Raw genomic sequence first — 18,895 nt, forward strand, 5'->3', positions numbered from 1 at the left:
AGAAGTGGATAGATAGAAGAAGCACTGCATCTCCTGATTTACTCCAGCATACCCAGATTGCAATGTTGGCGTTTTAGTGTTCTTTTTGCTCCTGTGATCACTGATTCATCTTTCTTGCATTGTAGTGCACCGATTTCAGTGGCATCTTACCCATAATTATAACTAACCTCTTCTTATGTATGTGGAATAGAGCGGAAGTTAGGGTTTGATTTGAAATTTCGACATCTTCACCGGTCCTACAGTTTCTTTTGGTGTTTACTTTGGGTTTCCACCTTCTTTGGTCTATCATCAGTTACAAAGTTCTTCAAAAGTTTTAGTCAAATTTTTTATCAGGAACAGAAAAGGCACTGCGTGCATGATTGGGAACAGGAGAAGTTTGAATTTTCTCTTCCGGTTCGGGTCATATGGTGCATCTCTACAGTCGACATCAGTCAAAAGTAAGGCCTCATACTGTTTCATTAGATTATGCTCTCTATTAACTTTATAGTTCCATCTATTTTTTGCATACAATTATTTTGTGTATTGGTGTTTAACTAACAAGTATTTGGTTGAATGGCTGAGAGGAATCATGCTATCATGGAATTGTCTGCTCTTTCTCTTCTGTGTGTCGTCATTTATCATCAATTGTGGGAAACTCTATGGAAGCCGTGTCTTACTATAAAGGTAATTTTGGTCCGTTTTATATATATATATATATATATATATATATATATATATATATATATATATATATATATATATATATATAGTTGTGCATTAAAAGTCAACTTTCTTTTACTTAGAACTGATTCACAAAGTTTTTTAGGAAGAAGAGCCGGTGAATTTAGTATTATTTGAACTACTGGTTCCCTCTTGAACAACACCCATGGAACAAGTAATGACAAGTAGTCCGATAACAAATAATGAGCTTAGAATGAAGAGAATGCTATTGTTCTTCACGATTCCATGAAGTGATTTCGTATGTAAAGGATATCATTGGAACCAACAAATACTTTGAAAATTTGGTGGAGTCCTATAACGACTACATTCACATGACATCAGTTTTTGATAATCTTGTTGAATGTTATAACGTTTCTGATGCTCATGTCTTATTTTTCGTTTATTAGGCTTCAAGCTTAAAGTGCAAACAAGTATTGGGTGGAGCAGGTGGTTAAATTAGCTGATAAAGAATGAGCAAACCTGGAGGTTATAAGGTTTCCTTCAAGAATTTCATTCGCACATTAATTCAATATATGGTGTTTCAAAGATATCATTTTAAATAGCTTAATTGTTTTAGGTAGAAGGAGTCTAAGTCAGACATGAGTGAAAACAATTGCATTGATCGTTTGTTTGTCGTTTATTCTGATACAATGCTTAATCTGATGCTGATAATGTGACAGTTGTGAATAAGATATCATCAAAAAGTTCTACTACTAGAAAATAGAGTAAATTAAAAAAAATGGTCCCTTCAACTTCTTAGTTTTAGCATGTTTACTCCAAAATCGAAGCCCTTTTCAGTTTTGGTCGTTATTTCAAGGTTTAAGAGACCCAAATCCATATGAAACCTTAAAACACGCACAAAGAGTGAAAGATGTTTCAATGTTGGACATTAATATAAGTTTAATCTTTAGCTTTTACATGCTACATATCAATAAAGAAAGTGATGTGGTGGTTGAACGACCATGTCATCGATCATGCTGATTTACAGGTGTTTGTTTTGTAACTTAATAATATTCTTACTCATTATTTGTGTTGTAAATGATCAAATATTAAAAAAAACTCATGAATTTTTACAATTTCTTGACAGATTGGATAACGATATGATTAGTTTAGTTGCCAAGGAGCAAGAGGAGAGGAAGATTGCAATTTCTTTTAAGGCCGAACAACAGAAGGTAAAATTAGGCAGTTCATGCCCAAGTTAACTGGATTGGATGTTGTTGGTAGGCATATCTTCGAAGTCAGTGGGATTTGTGTGTTTTTCAGTTGTTAATGAACACCTTAAAAATTTGCGGTTAATATTACAGGGTTGGACTTCAAAGTAGAAGTGGGACATGTGGATCCAAACAACATTTTTCATCCTAGTAGATATCCTTTCTTAAAATTTGTACCACATTGACACATTTTCCATTGTAACTCTCTATCCACCCACCTGCTTGTGGTGTCGTTTTTATGTATAGCTAAGTAGTGGTTGTTTAATTTCTCAGATTTCTCGTCGTAAGGTCGTCGGTATGAAGGATCTCTATCCAATCCATTGACGGTTTGTTTACTTCATCTGCTGATCTGTTTCCATTTATGGTTATGAATTCAGTTCGAATTACGAGGTGATTATGATTGTTTGGTGGTCGAAGGATCACAATGGACCGTTAGCTACTTCATAAACATGTCACAAATCTCCTAGCAAGGACTGTGATGGAATGTGGGAAAGGTTAGAATTCAAGTCCTATTTTAATATTTATAATAAAATGATTTGAGTTAAAGCTGATAAAAGATTTGATTTCGCAGCTTAGTTTATCAAGCAATGCTTACTGAAATATGCAACTAGCGTTTTACTATTCACTGAAATGGGTATTGATCTTTTAGTTGTATCATGGAACCGGTAAGTTTTCCTCCTTGTGGAGTCATTTATTGTTCAAATTGATCTTGCAAAGAGACCCAAAATTCCAAATTGATTATGCTCATGCTTTCACGAAATGATAATATATTTAAGAGCTACATGTCACGACTCAAAGTGGTTAAACTCATACCCCTTCGTGATTCGTATGCATGTATGTGTGTTTACGAAACAAAGCGATGATTGCTTTCCTTTTCTGCATTTTTTGTAGGTATCGATAATTGTTGGAAATTTATTAAGGAGTGTTTATAAAATTCGATAAAAGTCATGTGTGTAATGTATGAACAAAGAAACAAATGGAGGCATGGAAACCAATTCTGGATGGTGTTCATGTCAAAGGATAGTATTTCAAATTTTTCTCAAATAAAAACTATTACAACAATTTACTATGCAATTAAGAAGTACCACAATGTACATTCATTTTTTACCGTGTTTGTAAATGAAGGAATAGCAGAGAATAGCAACATACTTTACTGTGACTACCAATTCAGATAGTGTACTATAGTTTCTCATAAAATCGATACTTTCCAACCCCCGCAACGCGGGGGATCCCTTCTAGTTACTCATTAAAATATTTATAAAACTAAAGTAATATAATATAAAAACACGTTAAGTTTTTCTGTAATTTATATTTTACAGCAATTGTGTAACCGAAAACAACTACTATTTTCGTATCCAAGAATAATTTAACGCATTAGCCAAGATAAATTAAATTTAATAGATAATCCGATAAACTTATAAAATTAGAGTATGTTTTGTAAATTTTACCTTTTAAAAGTTAAAATTACTCTACATTCGTTATTCTTAAATCTTGGAAAGTGAAACAAGAGGAAGCTATGTGCAGATCCATTTTCACAACAAAGACGACAAAATAGTTGGTCTTGGCAACGCACGTTACTTCATAAAGACAAAGCCAGGACAAGTTTGGCCACCTACACCAATTATTATTTCTTAAATTTTTTTTTTCTTTAGAACAGTAATAAATATTTTTCTTAAATTTTTTTTTTCTTTAGAACAGTAATAAATATTGTTAACCAAGGTAACTCAAAATAATTTCGACACTAAATTAAGGTGTAGCATCCACAATTCAAAGGTAAATGATATCTTTAACCACAAAGGAATGGGAACACTCATAAGAGGAATGTTAAATAGCTTCGAAACAATGTACATAGCCTCTTAATGATACACATTTTTCATTCTATAACATAAAAAACATAAAAAAGAAAAAGAAATATAAGAAAATGTTGAGTTTACTAAATTAACCCCGAGTTATCTTACATAATTTGCCAATGTAAGCTTTCTTGCTAAAGATTTAAAGGACTACCCCGTGAGTGCTCTTAATGGAAATGCAATACATACCTGAGCATGAACTTGCTTTAGAATCATGCTATTCTTAATTCATTTAGAATGGACTTGAAGCACAAGATAAGAAAACGAAGATCAAATATAGATTTAGATACTAAATAAAGGAAAATCAAGATAAGAAAACGAAGATCAAATATAGATTTAGATACTAAATAAAGGAAAATCTGACCGAAAAACATAAAGACCTCATAATTATTGTTTTTATGTGATCTTTGACTAATAGTAAAAAAATAAAATATGTCATGATAAGAACGATTCAAATAACAACAAATAGCTTAAAAAGGTAATGGAAGTGTAGTGAGTCCGAAATAAGTTGTTTAAGATTGTTTTAGCAATATCCACTGTTAGAATGGTGGCAAAGTAAATGATTCATTCTTTTTGAGTTATTTTATTTTATTAATTTACATTATTTTTATGCACTTAACATTTTTGAATATATTGTTGTGTTTTAGAAAATTATAATCTATAAATAGGTTCCAAAGATAAATTTTAATAGCATTAACACTTTTATTAATATTGTACACACTTAGACTTAGTATTGTAAACGTGTGTTTTTGAATGCTTCTACAGTCAAGAGCTATAGCGTAGGAACAAGAGAATTTATCTCCTTCTTAGTCTCAGATTAATATGTATATAATCAAATGTATTTGTTCAATATGATATACAATCAATTCATTCATTACTCTGTATCTCTTTATGGTATCAGAGCTTCACTGAGATTATTAAGATTTTTTTTTTCGATCTTCTATGGCGGCCCCAAATCTTCTTCACCTTGCTACCACTACCAACTCAAACCTAAATTTCCAGATCCCTACCATACCCATTAAACTCAATCGATCTAACTACATTCTCTGGCGCACCACCATTATCTCCGCCTTGGAGACCTTCGATCTGGAAGAATACGTGCTAAAACCTAATCCGCCGCCTGCCACAATTGAAGTACCTGCCGTTGAGGCTGTTCCGGCCACCGCCACAGCCCCGACAGTCGAAGCTGTTCCAGCCACCACCGCTGTCAATCCGGACTATACCCTTTGGAAGAAAAGGGATCGTTTTGTTCTTTTGTGGTTAAAATCCACGTTGTCTGATCATGCTCATGCTTTGGTTGCCCGTACCACCTCATCTCACCTTAACATGGACCACCATTGAAACATTGTTTCAAGCTCAAACACGTGTATCTCGAATGCAACTCAAGACCCAATTGCAGACTCTTACAAAGAGGTCTATGTCCATGATTGAGTATCTTGAAAAGAAGAGATCTATCTCTGATTCCTTGGCTGCAACTCTTCATCCCATTCATGATGAAGACTTAATTAGCTATATCCTAAATGGCCTTGATGTGTCTTATGGGCCATTCATCACTGCCTTCATGATGAAGACAGACTCTAACTATTGATGATCTTACAGGTTTTCTACTGCAGGAGGAAGCACGACTTGAACAAGAACATCTCCGTCTTGCTTTGACTCAACAACCCCCTGCCAAGGCTCTTAATGTGAATCGCTCCAACCCACGTCAACAAACCACTCAAGGCTCGAGTTCTTCCAACAATTATCGAAACTATGATCAGAAGAAACGCCGACCAACATGTCAACTGTGCTCAAAACCAGGTCATGAAGCAATCGACTGCTGGCAGCGTGGAAATCAAGCTGACTTTCCCTCACGAAAACCTAATCCACGCAACAAACAACGCCAAGCCCACTTGGCACGTCAACAAAACACTACCACTGCTTTCGATCCAGCTTATTATTTTGACACTGGAGCAACAGATCATGTGACCCCTGACATCTCCAAACTTCGCATTTCAGAACCATACAATGGAGATGATAAACTTCAAGTGGGAAACGGTAACCATCTATCTATTTCTCATGTCGGTTCCTCTGTTTTGCCTAATCTAAAATTGCCAAATGTGCTTCTTGTCCCTGATCTCACACAAAGTTTACTTAGTGTTTCCAAACTTACAGAGGACAATAATGTATCCATGGAGTTTTTTCCTAAATCGTGTTCTGTTAAGACATTGCAGGGGCAAACAATCCTCCGCAGGGATAAACATCAAGGTTTATACCGGCTGCCTTCTCATTCCTTTCGACAGTCTCCCATGGCCTTCAATAGCAGCCACATCTCTCTACATGGCTGGCATAAGAGGCTTGCACATCCACATGAACCTATCCTACGTCGTTTGGTGTCAACTTTTCAACTTCCAGTGTCTTCAAATCAATTTCCTAATGTTTGAGATTCTTGTCAGTTAGCAAAAAGTCATAGATTGCATCTTCCTACTTCTCATGTTACATCCTCTAAACCATTTGAATTAATTTATTCAGATGTTTGGGGACCCGCACCAGTTTATTCAATAAATAGTCATCGATATTTTGTGTTATTCATTGACGATTGTACTAAGTTTGTGTGGATTTATTTCATGTCTCAAAAATCAGAAGTTTATCAACTGTTTCTAAACTTTCGAACAATGGTCAAAACTCAGTTCTCATGTGACATAAAAAGTATGCAATCTGATTGGGGGAGGGGGGGGGGAGAAATTGAAAACGTAAATGCGTAGCTCTGATACCAAATTGAAAAACATGGCGGAATTAATATGATTAGGATAGAATATACCTGAATGATGCGTCAGAATGGATTGACGATGGATTGATTGTCTGAGTTTGATATGTTTATATGAATATATGGATATGTTTGGATAGGGTTCTGCTATTCAGAAATAGACGAGCTATTTCAACAGAAGAAGATTGAGAACAACTCAAATCTTAAACACTCAAACTTAGCTTGTTTATTTCATATGGGCAAAGGCCCTATTTATAGGCTCAAAGGAGCCGAGTACAATAATAGATCTGCAATCGGTTGATTGCAATATGACAAACCTATTTACATTAATGCCCCCTAGAGTATTGAAGGTCTTACATACTTTATTTTACTATGCTACCGACACTTTGCATATAATAATTATAAAAGACAAAACCATAAATAATTACAATTTCCTTTCCATATTGAAAGACCACATGTCTTCAATAATGTGTCTTCTTTAATAATGGCTTCTTATGTCATTGCTTACGTCATTCTGCTCACAAAATTAACGACATGGCGGAATTAATAAAATTAAGATAGAATATACCAGAATGATGCGTCGGAATGGATTGATTGTCTGGGTTTGATATGTTTATATGAATATATGGATATGTTTGGATAGGGTTCTGCTATTCAGAAATAGACGAGCTATTTCAACAGAAGAAGACTGAGATCAACTCAAATCTTAAACACTCAAACTTAGCTTGTTTATTTCATATGGGCAAATGTCCTATTTATAGGCTCAAAGGAGCCGGTTACATAATTGAATTGCAATCGTATGATTGCAATATGACAAACATATTTACAATATAGCCCCCTAGACTATTGAGGGACTAACACTTTATGTTACATCACAATAATACAATAGACATATAATAATTATCCTACCGACACTTTAATTTAATAACAATCCCTTCATTATTGAAAGGACACGTGTTTTCAATAATGTCTTCTTTAATAATGGCTTCTTATGTCATTGCTTACGTCATTCCTCCCGCCTCCGAAAATGTTTTTGAATAATGTTTGCTTGTGTCATGGCTGACGTTAATCTTCCATGAATGGTGATTCTTCTGTGTTTTCTGAACAGTGACTGCAATTGTGTCTTGGAGCATGCATAATATGTTTGCAAAGTTGTTTCTTGATATCATCGGGTAATTCAGCCAGTTGATGAGAAATTTTTTCGAAAGGTTGTTCGAATGTTTCAATTGCTTTCATTGCTTCCGGAGTGATTTCATTGTCTGTTAAAGAGTAGATAATGAAAGTTTTACTAGCATAATTTACTCTGATTCTTGACCTTTGATCTTTACCGTTGCCAATGCGTGATGATGCTAAATAAACACCGGCAAGTGCAAAGATTAGATGTTCTTGTGTTGGGGATTCATGGGGTAGATCATCTTTTGTTGGTTTTGAGCCGTTGCTTATTCCCATGTTTGCAAAAGTAATACTTGGGACAATTAGTTGAGAATCTTCATCAAAAATTGGGTAGTTAGAATGCATTTTGATGAATAATCCTCTTTCTTGTTTTGCAAAACGTATTTTATAATTTCTGATGATAGTTTGCACAGCAGAAGGGAATTCGCTGATGCAGTGTAGATTGGTGCCTTCTAGATAGATGGTGTCGATGAATCCATGAATAAAATAATCTCATAAAGTCATAGGATCTGATAAATCGGCTAAGAAAACTGCTTTAGGACCTGGTCGTCTGGCTACTGGGTAAAAGCCCATCAGAGAATGGACTTCGGTGTATGAGATTAGGCTGTCCCATAATTCGGCAAATTTTTTGGCAGATGGTTTTTTCATGGCTTCTTTTTCTTTGGTTGATAGAATGGATTCAAGGGCAATTTTTGCATTTAATTGGTTAAGGGATCTTGGGATGCACGGGATTACTCATAGAGTATCATGTCCACACACTCAAGAACAAAATGGGGCTGTGGAACGCCGAAATAGAGTTATTGTCGAAAAAGGACTCACACTTTTAGCACAATCCTCTCTTCCACAAATTTTTTGGGAACATGCTTTTAAAACAACCACTTATTTGCACAATCGCACCATCACTCCCATTCTTAATTATGAGTCACCATATCAACGTCTATATCAAAAGATTTCTGATTATGCCTTTCTAAAAACTTTTGGGTGTTTGTGCTATCCATATTTGAGACCATATAATCTTCACAAACTTGACTTTCGTTCAAAGCCGTGCATTTTTATTGGTTATAGTGCATCTCATAAAGGCTACCTTTGTTATCATCATGCTACCTCAAAAATATATATTTCTCGCCATGTAATTTTTGATGAAGACGTTTTTCCCTATCCAAGTCTAACTGATATTCAACCTCCAAACGTTCCATCTACTCCTGAAAATAATCCATCTGTTATTGTAAATGTCGATACCCAACAGCCTGTTTCCCAATCTACCCCATCTGCCTCCTCGCCACAGCCCACTGGACCAATAGTGGAACCCACTTCCCTGCATCCGACCTCATTACCTCAAAACCTAACTCAAACATCAACTGATATTCCTACTTCTTCGTCTCAAAATTCCAGTTCTGCACACAATCATACTTCGATATTCCGTCCAGCAGACAACAATCAACATCCTATCATAACACGGGCTCGCACAAATTCTCTCAAACCGAAATCCTTCAACACTGTTCTTTCCTCCACTATTGAACCTCGTCTTTTTTCCCAAGCTGTCAAGCACAAGTGTTGGCAAGATGCGATGAAAGCAGAATATGATGCCCTCATGCGAAATAATACATGGTCACTTGTTACTTGTCCCACTAACACTAATATTGTTGGTTGTAAGTGGATTTACATGATCAAAAAGCGAGCAGATGGAACTATAGAACGACATAAGGCACGACTTGTGGCTCAGGGATTCAGTCAAGAAGAAGGGGTAGATTATTTTGATACATTCAGTCCGGTGATTAAACCAACCACAATTCGTGTTGTGTTATCTATTGCTTTGTCAAATGGCTGGCGAATCAGACAGTTAGACATCAACAATGCCTTTCTCAATGGGGATTTATCGGAGGAGGTATACATGAGACAGCCCAAGGGTTTTGAAGACGCTACTCGCCCTAATCTTGTTTGTCGTCTAAACAAAGCTCTCTATGGCCTCAGGCGCCTAGAGCATGGTTCAACAACTCAAAACCTACCTCGTGTCAAACGGTTTTCGGGCTTGTCAATCGGATACGTCCTTGTTTGTCCACATTGCTACTAAAGTTACTATTTATATTTTGGTATATGTGGATGACTTGATCATCACCTGTACTGACAATACATTTCTTCAAAAGTTTATTGACAGGTTAAACATGTTTTCTCTCAAAGATCTTGGTGATCTGAATTTCCTCCTTGGTCTTCAGATCACGAGAACGAAATCCGGCCTTACTCTGTCTCAACAAGCCTACATTACCGATATACTAAATCGTAGCAATATGTTCTTGGCTTCCCCAATGACAACACCTGCTGATCCTTACTCCAAACTTCAAAAAGATGGAGACCCATTCTCGGACCCAAAAATGTATCGACAGGTTGTGGGTTCACTCCAATACGCAACCATAACCCGACCGGACATTGCTTATTCTGTCAATCGAGTTTGCCAATATATGCATTCTCCAACAAATCAGCATTGGCAAGCGGTAAAACGAATTCTTCGATATCTTAAAAGTACAATACATCACTGTCTTCACTTCAAACCTACTAAAGCAAATGATCTTCACGCTTTCTCCGACTGGAGCTGGAATTCTGATGTTGACGATAGTCACTCTCAATATGGGTATGCTATTTTTCATGGATCCAATCTCATTAGTTGGACATCGAGAAAGCAAAAGGTGGTTGCTCGATAAGTACTGAAGCTGAGTACCGGTCCTTAGCTTACACCACAACTGAACTAATGTGGCTGAAACTTCTTATAAGTGATCTTCGCGCACCTCTTACAGTGTCTCCACTTCTGATTTGTGATAATGTAGGGGCTATTTTCATGACAAAAAAAATCCTGTCATCAGCACAAGATCCAAACACATAGCTTTGGATTTTCACTTTATTCGTGAACAAGTTGAATCTGGCCAACTACAAATATGTCATGTATCATCGGTTGATCAACTTGCTGATATCTTTACAAAACCGTTGGCCAAAGATAGAGTTTCTTTTCTACGCTCCAAGCTTCAAGTTCGTCCCGCCCTTGAGCTTGCCGGGGGGTAATAGCATTAACACTTTTATTAACATTGTACACACTTAGACTTGGTATTGTAAACGTGTGTTTTTGAATGCTTCTACAGTCAAGAGCTATAGCGTAGGAACAGGAGAATTTATCTCCTTCTTAGTCTCAGATTAATATGTATATAATCAAATGTATCTGTTCAATATGATATACAATCAATTCATTCATTACTCTGTATCTCTTTAAATTTGTATCAAGATATTGAAGGTTCTTAATAAGGGTACTTATGGGATAATTTATTTTTGCTTACTTTTGTTGCATGATGAAGCTGAGAAATGTGAAGTGGAGGCCAAGGTGCTTGTATATGATCTTTCGTATCACAAAGGAAGCTAATTCCTGAAGATGTGTAAAACATACATGGGAAGTCAAGTTTTCAAAATAATTATGGTTGAGGAATTTTAACAAACAACTTATATGCTTACCAAAAAAATAACCATTGCATCATTCCTTTTTTCAGATCGAGCTTCATAATTCACTGGCAAACATCATCAATTGAGATGGTAAGTTCATCACAAACAAGGATTTATGAACAGAAAGTAATACCTAAAACTTCATCAAGGACATTGTTGCTTGAATGTCCTAACCTCCTTGCTAGAATTTCGTACCCAGAAGAGCCAAGGAAAGCAGGTCACGCTATTGACTCAATTGTGGATCGTCCATTTGCAACCCTAAATTATCGGTTTAAGAAGAAAGAAAAATACCAAATTGAATCTGGGAAGTTAGAAATCAAAATAGATGGATAAATCAAAATCAAAACAAAATACAAAGGGAAATGCTTACCTGTTCAACAATTATTTTCAAAACTTCAATAACTCTGTTCAGAGCCTAGATATTCCTTTCGTAAATGAATATAAGATTGGGAAAATGACTCTGATTATTCAAATAGAATAGATGAGCGGTTGAGAGAGAGGAAGAGAAATTTTGGTTAACATCGGTGGTATCTATCAGTACTGGATAAAGAGATAATGATCGTAGAGTACAAAGTGTCCCTCCAAATCAGAAATACAACAACGTAACCTTAAATTTGAAGGAGATGGTCTTGCTAAAACCTAGGGCTTGTTTGATTTTTCGGCGTTGAAGGAAATAACGATGTTGCTGTTTAGAGAGAGAAAGGGGAAGATGGTAATAACTTCAACATCACCTCCATCTTTGAAGTCTGATTAATCCATTGCCAAGTTATATTTTGGGCAGAATACTATTCTTGAACGTGAAGGGTTCTTGGGAAACGGGAGATGGTGGCACCTGTCAAAGCTATAAGAAGATCGTGGCAAAGCTACAACTATGACTCACCCTAATTTTTGGAAGTGGTGGAGAGACAGATGCCTTCATGCGCTCGGACTTATGCCTGGAAAAGAAGGTAAGCGATTGTACAACACGCTCTCACCACATTGCTTCTCATTTAAAATAGAGATTTCTTAAGAAAGGAGCTTTACATATATAATATACTAGTAAGGTTAGATGGCCGTGATAATCACGGCCCACGATTTAAGTATTTCTTGTAGGAATGTTATGCAAATATATTGGGAAAAATCGAAAATACAATGCTAAGATAGTCGTGCTCACACTTCATCTATTGTAATCGACGATAAAGAAAGAAAGTTAGCATACCATTTCAATGATGTTGAAAAAACCTCTATAATATGAAGAATGAAAGTAGAGTACTACAATTAACAAAGCATCCGGGGTTAATTCGGTAATTCCCAAAATGAATTGTTTTACTTCATTTCCATAGCAAACATGAAAAGTGGCAGCAGCTACACACCAACAGCAAGAGGGTGTCATCTCTCTAAAATAGGACATGTCATTTTCTTTTCTTTGTAGGCAACATAGCCCAAAGACGTTTATCATTTTTATAATGTCTAAACCACATCTACGCTTCATTCATCTAGTTGAGATCAGCTTTCACCTGTACAAAAGCTTAAAGAAGTGGTAATTTCATTGTCATTAGCAAAAAGCCATTTGTACATTAAAAACTTTATATGCAAAACAAGGATGGGTGCTAGATTTACTTATCTGCAATTCTCACCAACTGTTTTTCATAAATAATCACATGAAAGGAATCAAAAGGAACCTGGAACCTACAAAGTTTGTAGAGTATGTATTCTTCTAAATTCACCCCTCCAACTCCCTTCCTAACAAAAAGTCCCAAATATATTCTGTAAATGAAAAAAAAATGTCAAAATCTATTATAAAAATTAAGAGGAAGCATAAAAAATGGGAAATACAGCCTACTCCCATAGCTCATTAGCATCAAACTCTTAAGTAGCAAATGGTATAAACAATTGCAAACCAAGATTTTGAATTTTCATTACTAACATACCCGCATCAAACATCAGAATATTCATGAGCAATTATTCAGCACGCCTTGCTTTTAAGAAAAAAAGATTCCAATTAAATTACAAACAAAAAAGGGGATCTTGATTCTTGATAAAGTTGTTAAATTTAGTAAGAACATCTATTCCAAATCTACCCTACTGAACCCCAATAAAGAATACCAGGAGAGTAATTGACCATATTTATGTTATATCAAAAAGTATATACTTTGATGAAAAGTAAAAAAAAAAAAAAAACTAACATTATATTCAAGTAAAAGACAGGAGGATATCAGATGAATAAGAGGCAATAAAATTTACCGGGTGATCTTGAGGATTCAAACGATGTATAAAAGCATATCAAAAGAATCAATAAACACATTTGAGTAGATAAAAGCGCAAAAGATGGACACAGAATGTGCCTCCCACAATTAATTTTTTTTAAAAAGAAGCAAATATAATGAAGAAAAACTACCTGTGGCTGCCTTAAGGTGTCAAGCCAAGAAAAACTACCTGTACCAGAGGTCTTAGACAAGCGTGTTGTTGGGTATGACAGAGGGATGCCAGCTGTTGCAGACTGCCATAACTGTGAAGTTGAACCCAATCTTGTATCCTTTCTTCCTGTTGTCTATCTGCATAACATCATTGGCAAGAAGATTACTTCAAGTGTTATGTTAAAATTGCAATAATTAAGGAATTTAAGACATTTGATTGTTGGTCAAAGGTTATAACTTTTCAAGACTCCATCTTCTACAGAACCGCCAAAGACGGATGATCTGTCAAATATATATAACAATCACAAATCAAAAAACATCAAATATATGATTGTACTTGAATAACCTTAACATCTTATCATCATTTTTCATCAAGAATGCTCTTAATAATCTACTTCTCATAAGAAATTAAACATACAATCCAGATTAAGATACATACATACATCGAATACTATGTCAAAAAATCTGATTTCATGTCAATCTCTTCTTAATTTGGGTTAAAGAGTGTTGTTAGTACGAGTCAAATCTCTATACTGACCCTTCCATCAATGTCATTAAAGAAAAAAATGCAACCTCATTCTTGAATCTTGAGAAAAATTCAAAATTATAAAAGAAAAGGGGAAAGAGCTTAAAATATAAGGCATAAAGAAATCGATAGGTGGTTCTGTGTTCTTTCAAATTACCATAAGATAAAGAAGGCACAGATCCAATAGAAGGAATCACACCTCATGCACATTAGAAAACCCAATCTGAAACATGTATTGTATACCCAATCCAAGGGAAGAGCAGCATACCAATACCATATAAAGATGAAACTACATTGCTAGTATGGGAAAAAAAAAAAATTAAAGTTTGCCAGTAAACAATTAAGTTACAATTTTACACCATATTCTCAAATTATCCTTCTAGTAACAAGGTTGTATAGACAGAACATCTTTCAAAATATTCCTTCTGGTTCTCAATAAGTTGATATCTGTACCGTGGGTCATTCCAGTGCCTTTAAAGGAGAGTTTCAAACTACGTTTATGTTGAAATTTGAATATATAACTACATTATTGCGTATAAACATTACAGATTTTAGAATTTATAGAGTGAGAAAGATCTAGGAAATATCATATTAACCCTGGATTTGAAGCAAAATTAATCAGGAATATACCTGCTTGATTCCTTGGAGTTGCAATTTCTTTATCCTCATTCTTTTCCATTACTTGTGATTACCCCCATATCTTTCTTTAAATGTGCTTCGCCTGGCATATATTTAAATCAGACTACATACCATCTCATAATGTTTCCATGAATCTCATGTAAGAATCAAGACTGCTAAACTCTATAATCACTCTTCACACCACCACCATCATTTATTCTCTTGTATTAAAACTTCTTTTTCTTATGTCTAATATTCGAGAATTTTTTATACAAAGTATTATATAAAACTTTCAGTAATTCGAACCTCAATTATTCAAAACTGAAAACAAATTCTAGAACTACTCTATTCATCATGTGCATAATAAATATTTTTTTTATTGTCTATCTTAGGAACATATACAGAAGGGAGTATGCGGAATTCAAAAAAAAATAAACTTCAAATTCATGCTTAATGGAAAATGTCTTTCGAGGCAACACTTGCAACCATTTTTTTAAAATAATTTCCAACATAATTGTAGACATATATTTGTAATTTGGAACGCAAATTAATAGGCAACATGAAGTACCTTTCCATTAATGATCAACAGACAAAAACAAGAGTCCATCTTCAATGGTGAGTGTGAGAAAAAACATAATCCAAACTCCATAGACCAAAAAGTATACCCGTGATCTTCTTAAATACTAAAGGACAAGCACAATAAAAAGCTTCAATATTTTGAAAGATTCTTGCTTTCTAAAGATAAAGCCCTGTGTCTCACTGAGGCTTTTCATCGAGCATGTTAAGTGCAAGTTCATGCATGAACGACTTGTGAAAACATACCTTTAGTAAGTGTGAGGCTTTTATGAAGACAACGATGCTTCAAATCCTTCTCCATTAATCTCAAACCTCTTCCAAGAAAAAGAAAATTGTCAAAAATCAGTTGTAATAAAAGCAGAGAAGCAAGAATATTAAAAGTAATCTCAGACCCTTAACCTTAAAATCTATGTGGACCGATTTATCCATATCCTTCTTATCTTATATGCATAACCAAAATACAAAAACTCATTTCCAGAAGTAAGCAAAACAATTATAAATTAAATCATAAAATAAGAGTTTACCATACCATAATCATTCGAGAAATTTCAAAAATCAATTAAAGCTTCAAAATGAAGGAGATGAAGAAACGATTTGGAGTTGGGTTTTCTAAGCTTGTAGAGAGAAAAAAAGAAGAAAGAGAGAGATTGATCAGCAAAAGAGAGAAGAAGCTACGGGTGGTGGAACACAGAAAGTGTCCTCCGTTATCTTTGTGGCGACAAGTATCGGTGTGTGTGTGTGAGAGAGAAAGAGAGAGATAGGGAAAGAGTATGGTCACGATCTGTAATTGCGTCTGTTAACCTTTGACCGTCGTCTGAGTACATCGACCAGATAATCGCCATGACCTGCTGCTACATCGTCAAAGGAGGAGAAGGGAACATCGATCATGATACACAAAAGATCCAATAACCCTATTCTAATTATAAAAAATAACCCTATTGATGTTCCCACAACCATAATTGTCGAATTTCAAAACCTTCTGCAAAATAAAATCAACAAATAAAGAAAACGATTAATAAAAGTAAAAGAGAAATCGAAAATCAAGATGAAGAACGAACTTAGGGTTGAAGTTCCAAAGCAGGTAAGGTGTGAGCGTTTGAGAGACAGTGGTGGAAGGAGGCAGAGCAGGAAGCTGGTAGAAAGAGAGACAAGCGGTCGCTTTGTGAATCTCCGGTCAAATGTTGAGGTACTATTTGTGGTCGTATCTTAGGAGAAGCGTATTTTTGAAGGTCAAATGGTTTCTTGGGATACGGGAGCATCGGTGGTGGTGGAGGACAGTATTCCCAACCAAGCGTCTGCAGCAAGAAAGCCACATGGGTAGTTCTATAGAAGACACGTATACACGGAGAAGCGGTGGAACAGGCCACTGAACGTCACGCCGGAAGCCAGGCTCTATCTCACGCGCCAAAAAAACAAGCCTACGTGAATGCACGCGCACCTCACTATCAACTCTATCAAGAAAATTCCACATTAATTCAAAAAAAAATCCCACAAAAATCGATGTTAAATCGTCAAGCCATCTCAAGTCCACTTTCCTGAAATTCTAAGTAAACGGCTTTTTATATATATATATATATATATATATATATATATATATATATATATATATATATATATTAGACGAATTCCGGCGCGTTGCGCAGCGAAGATTAAAAATATATTGTTAAAATATTAAAAAATATATGTTTAAAATGGTTATGTTATCGACATTAACATTGAAATAATATTTTTACACTAATATATATATATATATATATATATATATATATATATATATATATAATCTCTATTATTTTGAACAATAATATTCATTGACATCAACCCACATTCCTCATTAATAGAATTAAATATAATTATCTACTTACTATTATTTTTAACAATTATTATTATGGATTAATTATATTTTTACTTATGCGATCATTTTCTAATTTTAATAATGATGTTCATTTAAAATACAATTTATTTATAGCTAAATGTAATTTATAATTTGATGTTATTATCATTTAAAATTGTTATTCATTAGTTTTAAACCACTTATTATTAATAATAAGTTAAAGAAGACGTTTAAGAAACATTTAATATTATTATTAAAATGTGAAACATATACTAAATAATAAAGTGATAAGATAGACAATTTGTATTTCAAAAGAGACTTGCATGGATAATATGACATATCCATGTAATTTGATTTTATTGTTTATAATTATTGCTTATTAATTTTAAAACCACTTGTTATTATTAATAAGTGAAAGAAACTTTTAAAAAACACATATTGTTATAATTAAAATGTTAAACATATACTAAAATATAAAGTGATAAGATAGACAATTTGCATTTTAAAAAAGGCTTACATGGATAATATGGATAATATGACATATCCATGATTTTTAATTAATTATTGTTTTGAAGCAACATGAACATACAAACATGTATACAATAGTTAATTAAATATTATATATATCATCTTCCATAACATATGATCGATAACATGAATCTAATCTAATTTACATTAAAATTCCAACCACAACATACAATGATATTCTTAAAAGAATACTTAAATCAAGAAAACACAAAAAAGAATTAGTATATAACAAACTTACAAATTAAAAACTTCAACATAATAACATGGCTCGAAAAATTGTTCAAAGCCTTCAAACCAACACAAAAAACTTTAAACTTGTTTTCTTTGTGAATTTTGTATGTGATTTGTATTTGTGTGTCTACTCAAAAAGATTGACCTTTTTATAATAGAGTATCAATTAATTGTTTATTAAATATATTATATAAGTTATAAAACCTTTGAATTGTTAATCATTATTAAGAGACTTTTGAGTGGTATTCATTAAAATAGGAGGTTTCAAATGCATGAGGTGTTTGCAAATTTTTATAGGGGGTTTCAAATGCATGAGATTCAAGGAAAAATGCTAGCTTTATAAGTATGTATGACTAGTAATGCGAGATGGCCATGCTAAGCACGGCCCACGAGTGTCGGTCCATGAGTGTCGTATGGTTTTTACTGAAAGTGGATATAAGGAAAGAATCCAAGAAAAATAAATTACTATAATAGATAAGGAAGTTAAAGTCCATTATTATAACATATTTCTCATGCTCAAAGTTTATTTTTTTTGTTCAATTTCGAACATATGAACAAAACCAATATGCAAAAAGTAATGAAAACAAGAAAAATTGTAAATGATGGTAGAGTGTCCTTTAGAATGCCATATAAAGGTTTTGGAGCATCTAACTAGTAAGTAATTAAGATTTCATCTTTATATATAAATAAATTATAAAAAGGTTCAAATAAATTGAATACCTATAACATATTATATGTTCAAATTACGGATGATAATAGCAAGGAAAACAATCAATAAAACATTTACATAATTAAACTAAGAAATAGTTAATTAAGAGTATATTACTTATACTTAAAGCCATAAAGTACTTGGAAGCCTACTGCTACTTGCATCAATATTGTTGGTAGCTGTAACATCCCAATTTTCAGGTCCAAAAATTTCTTTTTAATTAACCAACACATAAAAACATTCATAAGAAAATACTGTGAAAACACATCATCTCATAAAACAATGTATCATGTCTGAAAACCCAAGTCATAGAATAAT

The 18,895-nt window shown here is 34.0% G+C and overlaps 1 long non-coding RNA gene across 7 annotated transcripts; it reads right to left on the minus strand.

Moving 5' to 3' along the window:
* Positions 1 to 3,714: 3,714 nt before the first annotated feature.
* Positions 3,715 to 16,553, minus strand: LOC145117728 (uncharacterized). Of its 7 annotated transcripts, none has more exons than XR_013712776.1 (13): positions 16,334 to 16,553; positions 15,805 to 16,254; positions 15,675 to 15,715; positions 15,522 to 15,589; positions 15,268 to 15,382; positions 14,712 to 14,802; positions 13,794 to 13,837; positions 13,575 to 13,693; positions 11,530 to 12,905; positions 11,293 to 11,417; positions 11,172 to 11,224; positions 11,000 to 11,085; positions 3,715 to 3,949 (listed from the first exon to the last, which is right to left on the minus strand). It is a non-coding gene; the product is annotated as an uncharacterized LOC145117728 (long non-coding RNA). The 7 variants fall into 7 exon arrangements; XR_013712781.1 differs by having other exon boundaries at positions 11,530 to 12,666; positions 12,832 to 12,905; positions 15,522 to 15,715; XR_013712778.1 differs by lacking the exon at positions 15,675 to 15,715 and having other exon boundaries at positions 16,077 to 16,254.
* Between the last annotated feature and the right edge of the window lie 2,342 nt (positions 16,554 to 18,895).

The sequence above is a fragment of the Lactuca virosa genome, chromosome 5, assembly GCF_052849685.1.
Source record: "Lactuca virosa cultivar CGN04683 chromosome 5, Lactuca_virosa_CGN04683_v6, whole genome shotgun sequence".
In the NCBI taxonomy this organism is placed as follows: domain Eukaryota; kingdom Viridiplantae; phylum Streptophyta; class Magnoliopsida; order Asterales; family Asteraceae; genus Lactuca; species Lactuca virosa.